Raw genomic sequence first — 19,683 nt, forward strand, 5'->3', positions numbered from 1 at the left:
TATTCTTAGCAATAAACAAAATAACTGAACTTTTTTGGGAGTGTCACATCAGAAAGACATACAGAAAGCAGAAGCAAGCAATACGGTGTCTTTAGTGTGAGTTATAAGCATTGCTAGAAAAACCTACATGTATTTAGGTGAAATTAATAAACTCTTTCATTTCTACATTTGAAAGTGAATTAAATTCTGATTCATGTGCCGTTCTGTGAAGCAGGTTGTATTTTCTGCAGTGCAGAAAGGAGAGGGTTCAAACATAAAAGTATGGGCTGGGTCATGATTGACTTGGAGTCTGGTCTTACAAAAAAATGATCTGATTATCATTTATTAAATCCCAAAGTTGAAGACTATGATAAAATTGAAAGTATTTGCAAAAGGTTGGTAGAGAAAGCTGTATTACAAAAGTCTCTTAATTTACAGGTTTAGTGCAATAAAAAAAGACATTGTGGTGCTGTTCTCAAAGCTGTTGTCAGACAGTGTGACTGATCCAATACCTTCAGCATGTAACCTTGTTTGTTCTCCAATTCATAATAACTTTAATTACCACTGACATGAAAAGTAGAACTAAAATCCAGGTGGCCCCATATTCTGATTGCTGATGGTCAAAAAATGTGACCAAGTCAGACATTAAGGGAAATAATTTGAGCTTCAAGCCAAACATTTTTCCACTAGATGGACAGAGCTTAGGTAAACATGTAATAATTTAGTGACACCAACTCATACACAGGACCAAAAGTTTAGGTTTTCACAGACTCATGAACAACAAGTTAGACCCATGTTGTTTCTCCAGATATGCTTCTAAGCCCCTCAACCCCCACAACATATATACTGTTGTCTATATATATTTATTGATAACATCAACTCCAAATAAGACAGTGGTTCTAATTTCGAAATGCTGCGTGGGTTTGACCAGATGAGGAAGCAATGATTACAGAAAATGCAACGATAAAACTCTGGTGCTCACTGGTGTTCAGCAAGGAGGAGACAAGACAATTTGTGACTCTTACCATTCTTGCAATACAAATACTGCAAATCAAGGATAGTGCTGCCGTACTGGTACATGTTTCGGCTAAGCTATAAAATGACGCAACACAAATGTTGTGTGACGCAGCAACAAACTTTTCACACATTTGCTCAAAAGGTAAGCAGCTATAAGCAATTACAGCCCTGTGCTGATAACAAACATCTCCCGCAGGCGTGCCACAGAGTAGATGTGCTCACCTTCAAAGAGACAAATCACAAAATGCAATGGAGCATGGAGAACATAGTGCCATCCGAAGGTGAGTGTGCCGATGATGAACACAGTAAAACTAAAGAGGTGATTAATTATTGGATGTTATTGTGACCATTAGCTCCTCCGCTGCATTTAATAGAGCCACACTTGGCTCTGTTTTTGTTTGTCACTCAGTCATGCCTAACCTGAACACTTTATGCTGAGTTTTTTTCAGCCTCTGCCTAAAGTGAGATTTAATAGACTAAGTGCCTAACATTAGGAATTGAGATCCGCTATTGACAGGTCGTTGCTTTGACAGCAAAATGTCTCTGACAAGTCTGGTTTAACTAAGAACATCTGGAGTCTGTTGAGATTTCTGCTCCGTAAAGCAGAGTTAAAGCTTTGGACAATTTCAGAAAAACAGAAAAGTATTTTAGGACTGGAAATGAACACAAAGACTCAGGTGAACTGAACCCACGGATTTTCTGCTGAGGGAAGCATTGCAGCTGTTTTTTTTATTTTTTTATTTTGTAATGTGCGGCTGGTTTACAAAAATAGAAAGATAAACGGGTCAACATACAAGGCAATTCAGGGAGAAAAGCTGTTAGAAGCTGTACAAGACTTGAAACTGGGGAAGAGGTTCATGTTCCAACAGGGCAATGGTCCTAATCTCACAGTCACATCAGCACAGATCTAATTGAGAATCTATAAGACTTCAAAATTGATGCTCACACATGTTTTACAATCAGACTGAAATGTAGCTTTTCTGCACATCAAAAATATGAGTATCAACATGTGCAGAACTGTTAGAGAAATACACTAAAACACTATGCCAAAGGTGGCTCTACAAAAATACTGACTCAATAATGAATACATGTACTTCTCAATTGTCAGATTTGTATTTTGGAAAAAACAGGTGTTACAAGTAAAGCATGTTGTAACCTGAGATGATGTTAATAATAAAGGGTGTGAATACTTCTCCAAAGCAGAAAAAAAAAAAGTTGTCCTCTTTCTATTTTTTTGCCTCGTTTTTTTTTTAATCCATCTTTACATTTTCAGGTATTTTTATATCTTCAGTTTTGCTTTAATTCCCATGCTGTGCATACGTTTATATTCGCTAAGGCTGATTAAACAAGCAGAAATATGGGCAGACCTCCGGCAGCTGGGGAGATAATCCAGACGTAGACGGGTGCAGGTGATCTAAAATAAACGCATCCCTCTTCCTGAGCAGCAGACAAAGACACAAGCACCAGGCTCATTTCGTCTCACAGCTGAACAGAATAAAACTAAACATTTTAGTTACACCGTGCCATGTTTCTTTGGTATTATATTCTGGTTGTCTCAATCGGCGCTGAGTTGAATGATGCTTTACCTGTCACCACTGCAGTCTTTCTAACCTCCAGGAGAGGGCAGTATTGACTGTTTTTTCCCAGCTTTGTTTTAATAGGCTGCAGCTTGCCCTCCAGGCCTGTTCCAAGCGAACCAGTTTTGCGAGTTTTTGTACCCGCACAAACAGACTAATTTTTAATTATGCTATAAATCATGTTATACTCCAAACATGTCATAACCCAAAATATAAATTACACACGGTAATATCGCATTGCCAACATTTTTGCTGCGTTATCTTGCTTTCGCCTTATCACAAACATAATTGTTAAACAGAATTGCATATTTGTAAAGAAATCTGAGGTAAAGAAATATATATTTTTGCTCCAAAGATAAGCCTTTTTTTTGGTGTCACCTTTGTTATTGTGACCTCTTGACATGCACCAAAGCTCCTGCAGATGACAACAGCGCAGTGTTATGCAGTTACATGCATCATATACAATGGGCCATGGGGCAGAAAATCTAAACTTCCTAGAGCCTTTGGTTCCCATCTGCTCTGTGAACTCATGAACAGGAAATGGAATAAGCTCTGCAAAAAAAAAAAAAAAAAAAGGCACACCAACATCCTCCTTCTTTTCATGTGGCCTATTGCAGCTATTAGCCTTTCTGTGTATCGACTGTTAAGTCTCTTTACAAAAAAATCTCTTTCATGTTCTACTGTTTCTTTTTTGTTGTAATTTCAGTCGGAGCATATGGTTGGCACATCTGGGGGATGCTAAGCATGGTAGCACCCAGCCCCCAACACACACACACACACACACACACACACACACACACACATATACACATATTGCTCCTGTTAAGTGATCCATATATGGTCTTCATTGTCATTGCAGATAATCACTCATCGCTGCTATAAACAGGTCCTCCTTACTGGTCGTCTTAGGTTTTTGGAAAAATAACCTTTCTTCGTGTTCGCATATCTCCTTGTCTTCACCCGCCGCGTGCTGTTTGAGCATTTCTGCAGACTCAACCATGAAAGTGCAAAACCACAGAAAATGTGCACTGTTATAAAACCAGAAGGCTCAGCGACAAAACCGTGCAGCTTCTGTCATGTGACCACAAACAAGCAATCAGATCAGGAAAGTAGGTGAGTGTATCTCGTTTCATTTCCTCTCAAGCAGATGCATTTAATCCCACTTTGATTGAAATAAGGAGTCATTAAAGGAGATTTAACGATGCCAACATGAAGTGAAAATCACTATTGTGTGCAACTTTACGCCGTTAAATGACACTTCTGCCAGGCAGACGAGGTTCACATGCCAGCGGAGAGACACACGAGGGAGGAAGAGGAGGTTGAAGGAAGGCTATGTGTGGCTCTGAGTGGTTTGCCGAGCCTCTTCATCTCTTTCAGCGGGTAATTACAGAATCATGGGTCAACCACGCATGTAACCACAGTTGCATTGCACAGTAGCAGATGTCCTCTTGGCATTCTCTAGCAAAAAAGGTAAATAAAAACAGATGTGGCCGGTTGCTATACAGATCTTGGCCAAACTTATGCACACCACTAATTGTTCCCATGTGGGCCCACTGAGCCGGAGCAGTGCAAGGAGAGGCAAGGGAAGGCGAGGGGTGGGTATGGCCTGTTTGAGAAATGCTGGTTTTTCTCAGGAGGAGAAATTTATGAATGGGAGAGGGAGTCTCTGGTGGCATAGCTGTGGTGGTGTGTGTTTATTTTGCTATGTGTAAAAAGCAGGCTTCCCTTGTCCGATTCAAAATTAGGTTTTTTTTTTTCCTCTGTTTCCTCTGCAGGTCTCCTCTCTACTTGATCACAACGGTTCTTTGAGTCAAGCTGTGCCTGACTGGATGTGAGCCAGGTGTGCTGCGGGCCATATGAAAAACTGAGGAAGAGGCCCGATTGCAACGATATCCTGCCTTCTCCAGATGATCTGGTTACTGTACAGGACTCACGCCACGAGCGGAGACCTACAGTACTGTGTTGATACCGTGCCTGCAAACCCGTATGCAGGATTTTGTGGGATGGGCCACCGAAAAGCAACGTGTTGTTTTGAAGTAGGAGAAAAATGATGCAAAACGTTCTACGTGTAAAGATATGAAAAAAAGTGCATTTATATTTAGCTTCAATGAGTTGAGATTAAATATTTCGGTTCCTCTTTGATCAGACCATCTTCCACATGCTGGCAGTCCCTTTCATGATTTATTTTTTTTTTTGGCAAACTGCAAACAGAAGTTATCATGGCTTTCTTTAACAGTTGTCCTGTTGATCGACTCTTCCACCTGAGCTGCGACTCTCCTCCAGAGTGACCGAGGTTCTCTCTGCCGTTTTCCCCGATTCTCTTTTCACCCAGCCTGTCATTCCAGGTTCACAGCCACAGTTTGCATTTGCGCAACACTCTTTTCGCTTTGAGATCACGGACTGAACGTTGTTCTGTGAGATGTTCAAAGCTTTTACAACTTACCCTCGCTTTAAGCTTCTGCTCAACGTCCGCCCTGACCCGCCAGCTGTGTGTCTTGGCCTACATGATGCTGTTGTTCATTAATGTTCTCTGACAAACCTCTGAAGCAGCTGGATTTATACTACGGCGACTGGTCGGAATGGATTGAGCACCACAGTAAAGATGGGTAAATACAAATTATTGAAAAAAAAAAAAAAACATGAATCTTTTGCTTCCCACTTTACAGACATGTGCTGGCTGTGCTGGCCTATCACCCGAAACTCTTAAATGAATAGAGTTCAAAAGGCATGGATACTTTTCCAAGGTACTGCACAGGTGATCTTGCCAGAGCGCACGCTGCAAAAATCCCATGTAACGGCCTAATTCAGTCTGATGTTTCATCTTCCGTTGAGCTGGAATGCGATCCATCCTCTTCTCGCCACAAACCCACACCCACATACACTTCCACGTCTTCCACTGTGAAACAGGCTGCCAGCAGCGTGTGCCTCCTCTCCCTCGCTCATTAACCGCAACTGTCAGATCCTCCAGATGAGGAGCAATTAAACCAGATAATAAACACTCGCCATCAATTCCTGTTTGTTGTTGTTGTTGTTGTTGTTGTCGATGATGTCGAGCTGGGGGCTCCTCTCCTGCCACCTCGGTGCTAACTAGTACTTGAGTAAAACACAGGAGCGAGCAGAAAGGGGAGAGTCCCCCATCGTAGCAGGGGAAGAGGCCCGTACCTGACGACGGGGGAGAAAAAATAAATAAATAAAAAAAAGGCGCGCGGCGAATGTTAACAATTAGATCCTAATCAGACGCAGCTCACAGAGGCTGTTCTTTCATCCCAAAGCTTCACAGACAAAAAGCAAACAAAGTGAAACAAACTGTCAAGATAAAACACGGCTCTGGCAATGTCTTAAGGTTTCTTAGAGGGCAGAGATCTCACTGTGTGCTGCTGTAGAGACTCTTTGGTGTCTAGCTCTTATGTTTGAGCGACATAACCACTCTTCATCAGAGTGGGTAATGCCGAGAGAGAACGTGCTTAAAGGTGAAGCGAGATGGACCTGCTGTTTGAATGGGTATTTTTGAGGAACGCCCTCTGTTTGTTCCTTTCTTTATACTGAATTGTTGACAATTATTTATTTATTTATTTTTTTTGAACCAGGACATCTTCTAACAAGCCGAACTCTTCTTGACCTGAAGCATGTCACAGATCTGCGTGGTTCATTCATCATTGTTGAGCATGTGAGAAAAAAAACACATAGTTGCTTGGATGGTTTTCCACTTAAATTTGAAGGCTGGACAAAGCGTCCTTCTTTAAAGACAATACCCCTTTCCTCCAAAGGCTATAAAAACATGTATACAGCTGTACAAGGAGTTTCCTGATCCAGAGGCAAAATATGCTGTCAGATGTTCCTATTACCAATCAGGATGTCGTGGCCTTGGAAAAAAGGGCCCAAGAAGAAAATGTGGCTGGTTCCAAATAAAAAAAAAAAAAAGGTGAAAAAAAAAAACGATCTGATTTCCCTTTCGGTGTGGAAAAGCTGACGTGACCACTTGTTTTGAATCCATATTTCCCACAAAAACACCCTCAAAACTAAACAAAATTGACAGTGTTGGATTTATCGTCCCGCGCTCTTTTGTCTTCAGCCGCCACTGTTTGTGCTTTTGCCATGGCAACAGAGGGGTTATTTATCTTTACAGGCCTTTTTACAATAACGTCCCTTTCCTGACCAAACAACAGAGGAAATATCAGGTCAAGCCTCTTCCTCCTTTCTTAATGATCGGGTCAATTCGGCGGCCGTGCTCCAGATGGATCGCTCGCATGTCGCCTTGCAGCTCTGTGTACCGTTTCTGATGAAGATTTCCGTCGTCTCAGAGTGCGCACGTTTTATTTTAAACACTTTTCTGTTTCTAAAATGTTACAGGAAAGGAGGTTTTCTATTTATGTCCAAGATGTCTGAGAACTCGACAAGCCAGTTTTGACAAAAACACTAGATGGAGACAGAAAGCTGACTCCCAGTTGGGAAATGTCATCAAAAGAAACGGAGAGGTCACCGTTTTAAATAGTTTTACACATGCAAAGTTGGAGAAATGTATCTCTGAGAAGCATAAATCTGAAAGTCATATTCATAGAATAATCTGCTTCTCTCAGATAAAACGTGTGCACTCATCTGCAAACATCCTTCTTTTGACTTTTAAGTGCCATCTGCAGGCGCTACCAGGCCAGTTTTATAGAGGCACGTGGCCTCTATAAAAACCTGAAGGAAAAAAAGTTGTCACCGTTAAACAACAAAGTACATAAAGATCCACTTTAAGCTATTACAAGAAAGTCTGACTGCTTGCAAGAACGTAATGAAACTAGGAAGGAGAAAATAATCGTGTTTAGCAGTGTTCATGCAAATGAGTCTGGATTGTGAAGCTAGTTGGACACAAAATACTCTATAAATGTTCAGATTATTTACGATATGTTGCTACAGGTGAAGTTACACGTGCCCAAATCTGGAAATTGGAAGTTAGGCAAAATGCCTTATCTAAATGTTAAATGGGTTCAGGGCTTTACAAAAATATTATGTTGAACTGAGGAAACAGTGATTTAGAGAATAGCATCAATAGGAAAGTAGAAAACTCTCTTGTTCCTTCGTGTATCTGAAATGTTTTATGAAGATTAACATTAAATGCAGATTCATACAGTTAGACCCAAAATTATTCTAAAATTACTCACACTACAGACAGATAAAGGATTTTCAGACTTTGTAATTTAAGTAAGGTTTCTTTTGGCTGGAGGTTTTTGATTGGCCCAGTCGAATCCTCAACTTGAAACTGAGTGAATATTTGAAGGGAGTTAAAGATTAGGGTGATGGCAGAGAGATCTTTCATTGTCAAAGATTTGAAGATCACAACCAAAGCGAAATAGTCAAAATATTCGAGGAAACGTGCAAAATTCCGGTCAGCAATTGTAGGAAGGGTTTGACTGCTGTAATGGGATTAAGGGCTTTTTTCCAGGGTATAAATAGTTTTTGGCATGCCTTTTTAAAAAAATAAAGTACATAAGTATAGGTAGCTTAAAAACAATAATACACTGTTTCATTATCATCTGAGAGATGTCTGCCTTGTTTTCTCAAATAAACAAATTTCTTGATTCAATATAAATAACTTCCAGCTTGTCAGGGTACGATTAACAAACCCCTGACAGGAACATCAATGGTAACAGTCTGTTAAAGTAGTTTTTTATTTCATCAGTCAGACTTCAGAAATCAGATCTCAACTTTGCAATCAGATTGTGAGGACATCTCACATTTTCTCTCAATTAATCCGAGACTCTGGCTTTGGATGGATAGATAGATAGATAGATAGATAGATAGATAGATAGATAGATAGATAGATAGATAGATAGATAGATAGATAGATAGATAGATAGATAGATAGATAGAAAACATTTAGTTGTCAGGTATGGTTTTTCATCTCCTAACCTGAAAGCCGCTCAGAGCATTTGCAGGCCAATTTCTTCTATCTTCATGAACGGCACTAATAACAGAAGAAACTGACAAAGTAGATGAGGAAGAATTAGGCATAAAGGCAAGAAGTGTGCAGATAGAAAGTGCATGTCACAATTAAATTACTTAATGGGCCAAAGTCCCGCGACAGATCACATGTAATTTACATCAAGAGTCGCTATAATAAAGACTTTGTAAAACTTACATTGAAATTCAATTAGAGTGTTGAATGCATAACCAAAGCCGTGAAAAATGAACTCATTGGGGGTCCCTTTTCATTACTTGCCCCGAGGCAAAAGAGACCATTAATTTAATACATTCCATGTTTTTTCACATGAGCATTTTTAAGTTGGTGCACATTTCCATCCTAATGTATCCAACACAAAGAGAGAGCCTGCCAAAGACTGCATTATACAAGCTGCAAAGAACCCGCACCTCCACCCCCGCCCCCCACTCCACACTCTCCACCACCCCCTTCCAGTTGTTACCTTGAGTAGTCGGACCACTTTCAATCAGTCAAGCTTGAAAAACGACCCTTCAAAAATAGCAAAACAAAACAACAAAAGAAGAAATTATGATATAGTATTATTGATTTGCAGAGTGGTGAGTATTTCTGTAACGGGCAGGTGCCGTCCCCATGGTACAATGGCGCCCGCTCGAGTTAGACTGTAAACAGCTAAACGGTAAGTCTTAATTAAGACATTGCTGTTTTATCTTGGAACAGTGGATCTACACACTTCAGTCGGCCACGAAACGGAGACAAAGCGGGGGGACCCTCGTCAGAAGTTCCACCCTTAAGAGGAGAGCTAATTAAAAGACTATTTCATTAACTGTTCCAGCTTGGTAAATACAAGTTTACCAGGGGTCAATAGATTTTACAACACATAATGATTTGGAATATAATTACTGCGTAAAGGGAGCTGTGAGAAATGCCTTCAAAAAGTTGTTTGCACGGCCGTCCCGGCATGTCAGAGGCCAGGTTGTGTTGTGCTGCCATCGACTTGATGCACCAACAGTCTATCAGAATTACTTTCACCTTTACGCTGCGCACATCACCGCCAGCAGAACCGCACCGCAGCCGTTGCCGTAAAACAGAAGAAGGACATCTCATTTTGACTCTGCTAATTTCGATTTGTCCCTCTCCAAATTGCAGGCCCCCCCCCCCCGCTGCCCCTCCCGATTAGGTCCAGGTTGTCCTGCGCATTTTCTCAAATGCTTTATTGCAGAGGAAGAGAACGTACTTGTGTTTTGTCATGTACTAATTAGTTTAAAATGAACACGCTTTGTTTTTTTTCCTCCCATTGTTTTTCCAGCTCTATACACACAAGCTGCTAATGGATCCAGCTCGAGAGAACAATGCCTCATATAGTAAACTTTTCCCTTAATGAGTGGATGCAAACAGCAGGGCTGCATGTGAAAAGTTATAAACACATACTTTTTTTTTTATTTTAGGGGAGAGAAACGAGAGTGACACTGGAGCCAGTCTGGGCGAGCCTCTGTAAAGTGAGGAAGTATGAAAAAATATTTAAAAAGTCATGTATTATTTATTGGAAAACCGTGAATGTTAGAGCCTCTTTTCCTTGTTTCAGCACGCATTTTTCCATTTGTCTTGTGATGCTAAATTTTTAACGTTTTTCCCCCCACATTGCGTTGATGTTGCATATAATTAGTGACTTTACAGCAAAATTGCTTCTGACACCGCCGTGTTCACAAATTAGGGGACTTCAGATTGGGAGGATTCAACTGGGAAAGTGGATCTGAGAGAAGTACTGAGTTGTCTAAATATTACATGTACAGCCTGAGAAAAGTGACAAAATCGGCCGAATTAACAGAAAAGATGTGAAATCTAATTAAGAAAAAAAATAAATAAACACTTGGCTTATTTATATATGCTTGGAAAGCTCATCATGTTTTCAAGAGCAGGCTGTGCCCTCTGCAAACACACATCATCTGTAGGGGAAAAAAAAAAAGGGCAGGAAATGCTGAAGTGCATAGTTGATTTATTTATTTTCACCCAGACGGATACTCAGAGCTTTATACAGATTTTGCCATTTGGAGGCTGAAATAATGGATGGGGCACTCATCCATTTTTAATTTCGCCGTGTTGTGTGAAGGGTAAACATGATGTTTGAGATGTCTTTTCTGTGCTGAATGGTGTTTTCTTTATTGTGCGACTGTGTATCAGGAGTGAAAACTAGTCACGGAAGTATAACAAGGCACTGAGGGTCAGACATGCTGGAAATCATTTTTTTTCTAAGAGGGAATTGCTACAAATAAACTAATACAGGGTTATTGCATTTGATTTCCCTCAGAAGTCATAACATGTAAAACAAAAACAAATTTAAAAAAAGAAGAATTTACAATGTGGATCTTTGTTGTGATGAATTAAATTAACAATAGAAGATGATAACAACCAGGCATGGGCTGTTACTACAGATTTGATAAAAACAAAAACAAAAAAACACACCCAACAATTTATTACCGTGCTACAACTACTATTTATTGTAGATGTAGGCCTATTGGATTTTTACATATGAGAAACCTGAACTTCTCTTTCATTATATTTCCCACAAGGTTCTAACCAATACCAGCACTGTCAGGTGCTTTGTCTAAAACACTAACAAAAAAAGATTCATGCACCGTAAAAAACCTTAAAAAGAAAACGTCTCTAATTTACAATAAAATATGGTAAAACATTTTTGCAACCACAGAATTTTACCATATGAATATGGATTTTACCGTATTTAAAATTCTGGCAATCACAGCTACAGTAGTGTACCGTAAATTAGAAACATGCCAAAGTTCTGCATGATCAAAGAATCAGCAAGGCAATGCAAATACAGTCTGACCAAACATCTTTGCCCTCTCTTTCAAGCATATGCAAGTTTTTAAATGTACATTTAAAATTAGCATCCATTTGTAACAAAGCTTGCTGTCGATATTAACTTCTGCAGCGGTTAGCCGGGCCACAGCACTAACACTAGCTTCTACGCTGTATTGTGCCAGCTTAACTTTTAAAAAGATCTCGTTCTAAATTTGACTGACGTGCTGAAACGTAATAAATTTCTTTACAGTTCACAATCTTAAAATTTTGAGTTAGTCTGTTGTATCATTTTTACGGTTAACATTTTCTTCTCATCACATAGTATTTCCGACGTAGCCTTCGCCATCTTATTTTCATTTAGTTTAATCTCTATCGATCTTTTCACTCATAGCTCTCATTACATGTTCTCTTTTTATAGGTAGAAAGTGAAATGGGTCTTAAATTCAGGAACTAATATCATCACTAACTGAGCCAAATCTTACTTGCTCATTGTACAAGCTTTATCAACATGTGAAACGGGTAAAATTCAGCAAGACCAAAGAAAGTCTACATCTTTTTTTCAAGCTACAGCTAGTGGAAGTGTTGAACTGCTGCTTTTTAACTTCCTGTAGAAGCAGATGCAGAGCTAATGTTAGCTTTTATATTTCTACTGTAGCGCTAGTAAACCCCTAACAAGGACAAGCTGTAAATTCGGTTCACAGAGGTTAAAATTTAATGAATGTATGCTCCTAGTTCACCACTGAGACACTTTAAACTAAATTCACAATCCCACAGTGAAGTAGTTCACAAAGGGGTAACTTTTCATACAGAGGGTTAAAAAGTGAAGTTTGAAGAGAGAGCAATAACAGGATGAACTGTGCCTGCTTACACACACACACACACACACACACACACACACAACTGTCCCTGTGTTCTTGTCTCGATAGGTAAAAAATTATTTTTCTGCCAAAAGCAATCAAATATTTTCTCCATTTATAGAACAGTCATTATTGAATAGTTGCTGGAGTATGTAACTTTTACAAAAAATATGTCTTTTACATACTTGCTAAAACGGTCACCATGGCGGTCACAGTATGTTAAGAGAAAAAATCAATCTACTCCACCTCCTCTCTGAGCTTCTATTATCGTCTGAAGAAACGCACAACTGACCAATCAGAGCCAGAAGGAGCGCTGTCAGTCAACTCGCCGCTAAATGTGCCAATGGCAAAGAATCAATTTACCGTTACAGGAAAACTGTAAAACTGGCTATGCTAACTAGCCTAGACAGGCTTTGCTGACGCACAGAGCAAGTGGTCATGATTGACAGCGCTATGACCCGCCTCCTGGCACTGATTGATTACTATTTAGCACTTGGCGCACTGGGAGAAGGCATTGGAGCTCCATTTTTCCAGATTATCTGTTTCCCAGAGACAGAAGCTAATTTCAAGTCATCAATTTTTTTTTAAAGTTTCATATATATGTACATATCAAGCATTTTTATGGGAACTAAAGATAACATAGTTACTCGATTGTGCTACTAAAAGGCACTTTGTGAATGGAAAGTCCATAGTGCGAGTCGAGCTCATAATTAGTTCAAGTTCATCGTGTGAAAGAAATCCACTGCAGACCTCAAAGTTCTCTAAAAAGTTTTTTCCGCTCATTAGGGGGAACATTTGAACACGCTGTAAAACAGGATTTGTTTTCAGTTGTGGTGTTTTTATTCCCATCCTCTCGTAGGTCTGCGCAACAGCCTCCAACATAATTTGTTAGCATCTTTGCTTATGAAAATATACAACATTCCTTGCAACCAATTTATTTCTGTCTTTCACGTTTCTGTTGAGTTAGGTTGCCATAGTTTTTTTAATGACCAATCAAGTCTGACCATCCAAGAAAAAAAAAAAAGAATAAACATGCACGTGCGTATAAATTCAATCACTGTTGTTAATTAATTCGTAGTCTTCTGAGATCTAAGGACAGTGATGTTTGATGACAGAAAGTTCACCCAAGGGAAGTTGTCTGGGAGAAAATCTGGGAAACTCACAAACACAGGCTCTCAGATCCTGCCGATAATTTGGGATCATTTTTAATAAGTCGTAATTACGCAGAGGGTCTGATTGTGCTCCGCAGCCCCTGAAAATGAAATATGTTGCATCGGGGCCTGGCGGTAAAGGATATTGCTTGCCGTTCATACATAATTGAGAGATCTTGAATGTCAAACCAGTGGGAGAAAATGCAACAGAAGCAACAGTACACCTCGGCACAAAAACCTGCAGAGCATTGTTTCTCTGCTCAGAGGAGAACATGTGTTATAGGGAGCACTGGTGCGCCTGAACTAGGTATAATGAAAGGTTTTTTATTTTTTTTATTCAAGATTGCATTTCCAAATCATCTATTTTAACCCATTTCAAATAAATGGATCAGACGACAACTATCACAGTATGCAAAGCGGAAAAAGGATGCATTTTTCTTAACTTTAACAGAAAAGCTCAGAAGATGAAGGATGTTTTTAGCCTGTCCTCTTTCTCTGCTGGTCTCTGATGGAGGCTGGAGGACTGGCAGCAGGAAACAGATAACCTGACTTTGTTAGTGTATGAAATACACAAGAGCTGCCATGGAAGCTCTTTATTTCCTCCTCCCTCTTCACAGATAAATGACTTGCCGTCTCCCGAGCACGGAGCCATCTTTTTTATTTTTGACATTTTCCTGTTTAATGTGGTGCACTTTTATAGGAGCCATCTTTATGCTCTGCCTTTTTGCATTTTCTCCTAAGTCCTAAAATACAGTTATTGATGCCTCGCCTCCAGTGCATTATGCAGTATTTGTTAGTAAATACCATTTTTGCATATTGGTGGTAACAGGAAAATGCATGTATGGAAATTCTAATATAAATTGACTTATACGTATGGAAGCAGACAGTGCTCACCAAGCTCTTCTGGACGTAATATATTGTTCTTTATGCTGCTAATCTCATGGAGGAGTCTTAAAGCTGCTGGCTGAGGGAGGAAAGGAAAAAAAAACTGTGCTTTAGCTTTTAAAGACTTTTATCTTATATTACAGGAATGACAGATTGTGCCTCTTTCTAAGGCTTTTATGCTTTGTTTCAAGAGGACCAGGAAGAGGAGAGATATGTGAGGAGACGAAGGGTGATATTGATAAGGATGGAAGGTGCAGAGGAGTGTATCCCGGTGTAATGCAGCTTTACGGTGCCCTTTTTCATTTAGCATGAATGGTTTTTATGAGTCCATTTCTTGGGTGAACAGGGATGTTGGAAGACTGAGGGGTTGAAACAGACAGAGGACACATAAGAAACACTAAACTGTGGTCTCATTACCGCCAGAATAACCCTTTCAGGTAAAAAAAACACATCATATTCAGGCAAAAACATGAATGAAGAGAGCAGTTAAAATAAATGAGCTTCTCCTCTAAACACTAAAGCTTTACCGCTAATAACTTTCACCTGTATACATCCCTTATTAGCAGTTTGGGCTATGCATTTATTACCTTATTATCAGATTCTGTTTTTCTGGGTTCATGTTGAATAAAATTCATTCCCGTTCAAAGCGTCACGTTTAACACATTGAGCGAATATTCACAGTCTTTATCACATTTTTTCCCCTTCCAGGTTGTGTATGTACCTTTGTCACATTCCCTCTAAATATGAGAAATCCACACTGCATTTCAATGAATTTCGACAGCATTTTCACCGTAGACTGAGCCGCTTTGAACAGAAGTGAACTTTACTTCCGCAGGTAAGGATCTGTTGCACTTAATCAATGTTTCTAGATTTCTTTGTGTTTTACTAATATTCCAGAATAGTAGCCCAAAGGTGTTTGTTAAAAAGGAAAAATACTTGAAAATTTAACTGGGAAACTATGTAAAACGGGAATTAAATCAGTCTGAGAGGTTGAATATAAAAAGACGACAGAGAAATATTCAACAAAAGTAAATATAATGTTTCAGCAATGACCAGATATTTGCTTTACTTGTCATGCTATGCAGACACCCTGTCTACATAGATGAATATTCACTCACCTTTGGATAATTGGATACTTCAAGTAGCTCCAACTGAAGACGGAACAACCTGCTTTCTGATCAATCCAGGAAATACTGAGGCACTTAAGCAATGTGAATGAGTGTTATTCCCAGATGGCTATGCTTGATGCTTAGTAATGGAAAAAGCAAATTTATATATATATATATATATATATATATATATATATATATATATATATATATATATATATAAGTTGAACACTTGGAACTGTACAGATCAATAACAAAAAATACTCTTCTGTTCTTCTCTTTTAGATATGTGAACATCCTTGGCAAAACAGAAAACGGTGTTACAATACCCCTCAAATATAAGAATATAACTCGTACTAAAATAAAAGATGTTTAATGTGCTTGTCTGCTTAAATATTTCACGTCTTTGGCACCTGAATAATTTCATTTGTAAACTTTCTGCCACTTTAAATTTATCATAATCACAGAAGTTTCCAAACGTAACATAGCGGTTCTTATTCTGTTTAAAACTTTGCTATAACATAATATTCAGAGGGGCAGATCAGACGACTCAGAGATATACTTACACGTCCTCATTCACTCCAGCCACCGGCCCTGAACTTAACCAGCTGCAGGTATGTTTTTAAACAGGAAATGTAGTAAATTGTCATAATTCGGATGTACGGTTCATCTGATAAACCTAAGTAATTTTTCTAACTGTAGATATGAGTGGACTGCCGCACTGAAACAGAAACTATTAGAGAGGATTGCTTTGGATATATGACTTCCTCGATCTTTACTCGCTCATCTCCGCGTCCTGATGCTGATACCGATACTAACATTTAAAGCCTCCACTTCTCAGGAACAATGCCCTTTTTTCCACCCCCTGTCTCTCAATAGGGTTTTGCGGTTTTATCCCCTGTGTCTGAGGCACATAAAGGCTTTATAAGGGTGCTTACAGACAGACTGGAGCAGAATCAGGGGTTTTTGAATCTGTTTAAATGATTTTAAAGGCGGGGCGGAAGGCTATGATTCACTGATTTATTGCTTCCCCCCTCTTAGTTCAGATTGATGTTTTGCTTTTCAATGCCTTCCTGCTTTTATGGCATCATCTTGTGCCAGAGATGTGACTGCCCCAATAAAGAGCCTTTTAACTTTGCTCACATTTCTATAAAAAAGAAGAAGGGAAAACTGTTTTGAAAAGATATAAAAATTGAAAATGATTTGAGATCTATCGTCAGCGCACAATGCTGTTAAAATGTATTTACTCCTTTGCAGGTTTATTCTGTTTTTGTTATTAAATTATCTTAAACGTCTCAACTCACTGAACATATTGTGTTATTAGACAAAGATACCCCAAGTAAATACAAACTAGGTTTTTAAATAATTGTTTCATTTATTACGGGAAAAGAAGCTACTCAAATCTAGGTTAAAAAAACACACACAAAAACCCCCCCATGTTAAACTAACTGTGATCAATCACATTTGTTGGAAAGGCTACCCAGCCCTGACTACTGCTAGACCAGTTCAGTCAACAAACAAGACCTGTCTGACAACATGAGGTAGGCTAAAATATCTCAAAAAGCATCGCACCATGCCCAAATCTAAAGAAATTCAAGACATAAATAAATAAATAAATAAAAATGGATGCCTGTCACCCTGGAAAGGTTTACAAAGCCATTTCAAAGGTTACAGGACTCCACATTTTAGAAAAAGAAGATGACAGCAGTTGAACTTTGTGGTGGTTGTTTGGTGGTCCCGTGCAATGTCCCATAAAACACCAGAACCATGAATTCTGCTTACTATGACCAAGCGGGCCTCCAAATGGCTCAAGAAAAGCAAAATGAAGGTAGTGGAGTGGTCTATTTAAAGTCCAGACTTTAATCTAATTGAGATGCTGTGGCATGAGCTGAAGCAGTCAGTCATGTTAGAAAATCCTCTAATCTGGCTGCATTAAAACAGTTCTGCAAAGAAGAGTAGAACAAAATTCCTCTACAGGAATGTAAAATGGTCACTGTAACTGGTGTAAATAGCAAATGGTGGTGCAACCAGTTATTAGGTTTAGGGGGCAGTTATTATTTTGACTAAGGGTCAGATTGGTTCATATAGCCTTTTTACCCCTGAGTAAATAAAGTTATTATTTGCAAATAGTATATTGCATTTAGTCCAGTATTTAATTGTCGAATAATACATTTTATAATTACATTGTCGTGAAATATAATTTTTCTTTTGCATTTGAGTGAGATAGAAGACCAAAAACAGAAGATCTGTATGGAATCAAACACTTTTTTTTTTTCTAAAGCACAACAAAAATGTGACATTCAGGGAAAAACATGTTGCCGTCTCTCGTTTAATCTTCTGACGGCAACCGAAATGTAAAAGAAAGCAAGCCGATCCTTTATTACCAGCAGAGCATTTATAATTATCCTTGAGGTTTTAAACAAGCGACAGCCACTCACATGATATTTACGCTGCCGTATTAAGACTCCTGCGATGGGAAAAATCCTCTGAACTGCAGCGTCCTCATGTCATAAACGTCACATTGGGCTGTTGTCTAAACAAAGACGTGGCCTGGAAACGAGGAGGAGTTAGGGGGACAGGTTAGGCACGACGAGAGACATCCATTATAATTAAATGTTACACAGTCCCACTCCCAAGCCTTAATACAAGTAGGCTTGCTGCAAAGATCTGATTTAGGACAAACAAGATGACTGCATCTTTCTCTAACTATCACCCACAGCCGAGGAGCGCGCCGCGATACGGGGCTGTAAAATGACTGATGTTTGTAAAAAGCGACATTTCTGCACAGTAAGCACTTCCGCGGGGACGCTCCTGAGTTTTTATGTGCGGGTTCATAAACTCTCAGACTAATGCACCCTGACACTCTGTTTTGATATCATTACAGCATTATGCTCATCCTTTTTTAAGTGAAAAAACGCAAGTACTTAGAAAGTCGAAATTCATAAATAAATTTATGTCAAGCTGCACTTAATATTGATTTTGTTAGTGTACAGATTCAATAATAAGGTACCATCTACATGAATATTTAAATATAATCTTCATTTCTGCATCTCCTAATGGCTTTTTCTCCTCTACACTCAATTTAAACACAATTTGAAAACTATAATGTATTGAAAATGACTGGAATTCAGCAATAAATCACTGCTGGGAGACTGGGGGACCTTTTATAAGACAGTCCAACATTGGTTCCCAGGGGAATCAGCAAAATCAGATTTCTGCTTTTTTTTTTTTTGTTAAACTTTGCAATTAACGTCCTGGCTTTTTGTTTCACCCCAGACGCTTGTCTCAGGTTGTCTGCAGGTTAACCAGACATGTCAAAGGTCAGGTTAGAGTCGGTGAAAGCGACACCACATCGCACGACATGCAAACTCCCGTGTTTTAATTGTTTAGCAAAAGCCCGAGCCGACCCTGCATGGAGCCAGTTATTGTTAACAGTTAATGGGCAAAAGTAAAAGAAGACGAGTGATGCGTCGTTCGAGGCAGCAGTCCAAGCTAGCGTAAATGAATGAACAAAACCCTCTAATAGGCATGTGGAGCCACAGTGTGCAATCCATATGATGGCTATCAATAATTCATTCCTGGCTTTGGCCTTTTGGGAGACATTAAGGTAATATGAAGAGCAGTCAGACCAAATGGTTTGCAAACCCTTTTTAAGGAGGATACACGGTATCATTTACCTTATTTCTGCAGAACTCGCAACTTTACATTGAGCATAACCGCTTCAGATAAAGCACAATCGAAATGCACTTGTGTTACACTTTATTTAAAAAAGATTAGAAAGGGAGCGTCAAACATTCGCTCACGTTAAAGCGGCCGCTTCTGCTTTCCTGGGGATCTTTAGTTGAAACACAATATGGCTCGTAAATAGCAGAAAATAAAGATAATCTAAAAGTAGTTACATTAAGTCACTGAGCAGTCGTTACACTGCAGACAACGTGCAGCTCAGATGGGATTCACTCTGCTAATGGTTTGTTGTTTTCTCTGTCGGTATCATCGCCCTGAGTCCATGTGGTTCTGGTTCAGCAGTCACTCTTTGTTGTCTTTACTTGCCCTCTGACAAAGCACTACTTCAGCATGAATAATTGGCTTTTCAGAGACATTTTGATTTCTCCCCCACATTTGGAAAGTCATATGGATTTAATTGAATGGGTTTTTTTTTTTCATCTTAAATAGACTTCCATTCACCCACAAGTTGATGTGAACTGATCTCAGATGCTGAAAGTTAAACTGAGGATAAGGAGACCTGAAACTCTGCTCGAAGTGGAGCTATGGTGCTTTGGGAAAAGTATTCAGACTCCTTAAACTTTTCCAAATTTTATCACTGTATTTCACAGACAAATACTTAGTAGCACATATTGTTAAGTG

At 39.2% G+C, this 19,683-nt stretch overlaps 1 long non-coding RNA gene across 2 annotated transcripts; it reads left to right on the forward strand.

Moving 5' to 3' along the window:
* Nucleotides 1–1,233: 1,233 nt before the first annotated feature.
* LOC148158380 (uncharacterized) lies at nucleotides 1,234–4,715 on the forward strand. Of its 2 annotated transcripts, none has more exons than XR_015763768.1 (2): nucleotides 1,234–3,686; nucleotides 4,349–4,715. It is a non-coding gene; the product is annotated as an uncharacterized LOC148158380 (long non-coding RNA). The 2 variants fall into 2 exon arrangements; XR_015763767.1 differs by lacking the exon at nucleotides 1,234–3,686 and adding an exon at nucleotides 3,696–3,953.
* The last annotated feature ends 14,968 nt before the right edge of the window (nucleotides 4,716–19,683 follow it).

This window comes from Poecilia mexicana, unplaced genomic scaffold (assembly GCF_051168715.1).
Source record: "Poecilia mexicana isolate PSO_F unplaced genomic scaffold, ASM5116871v1 scaffold_7, whole genome shotgun sequence".
Taxonomy (NCBI): Eukaryota; Metazoa; Chordata; class Actinopteri; order Cyprinodontiformes; family Poeciliidae; genus Poecilia; species Poecilia mexicana.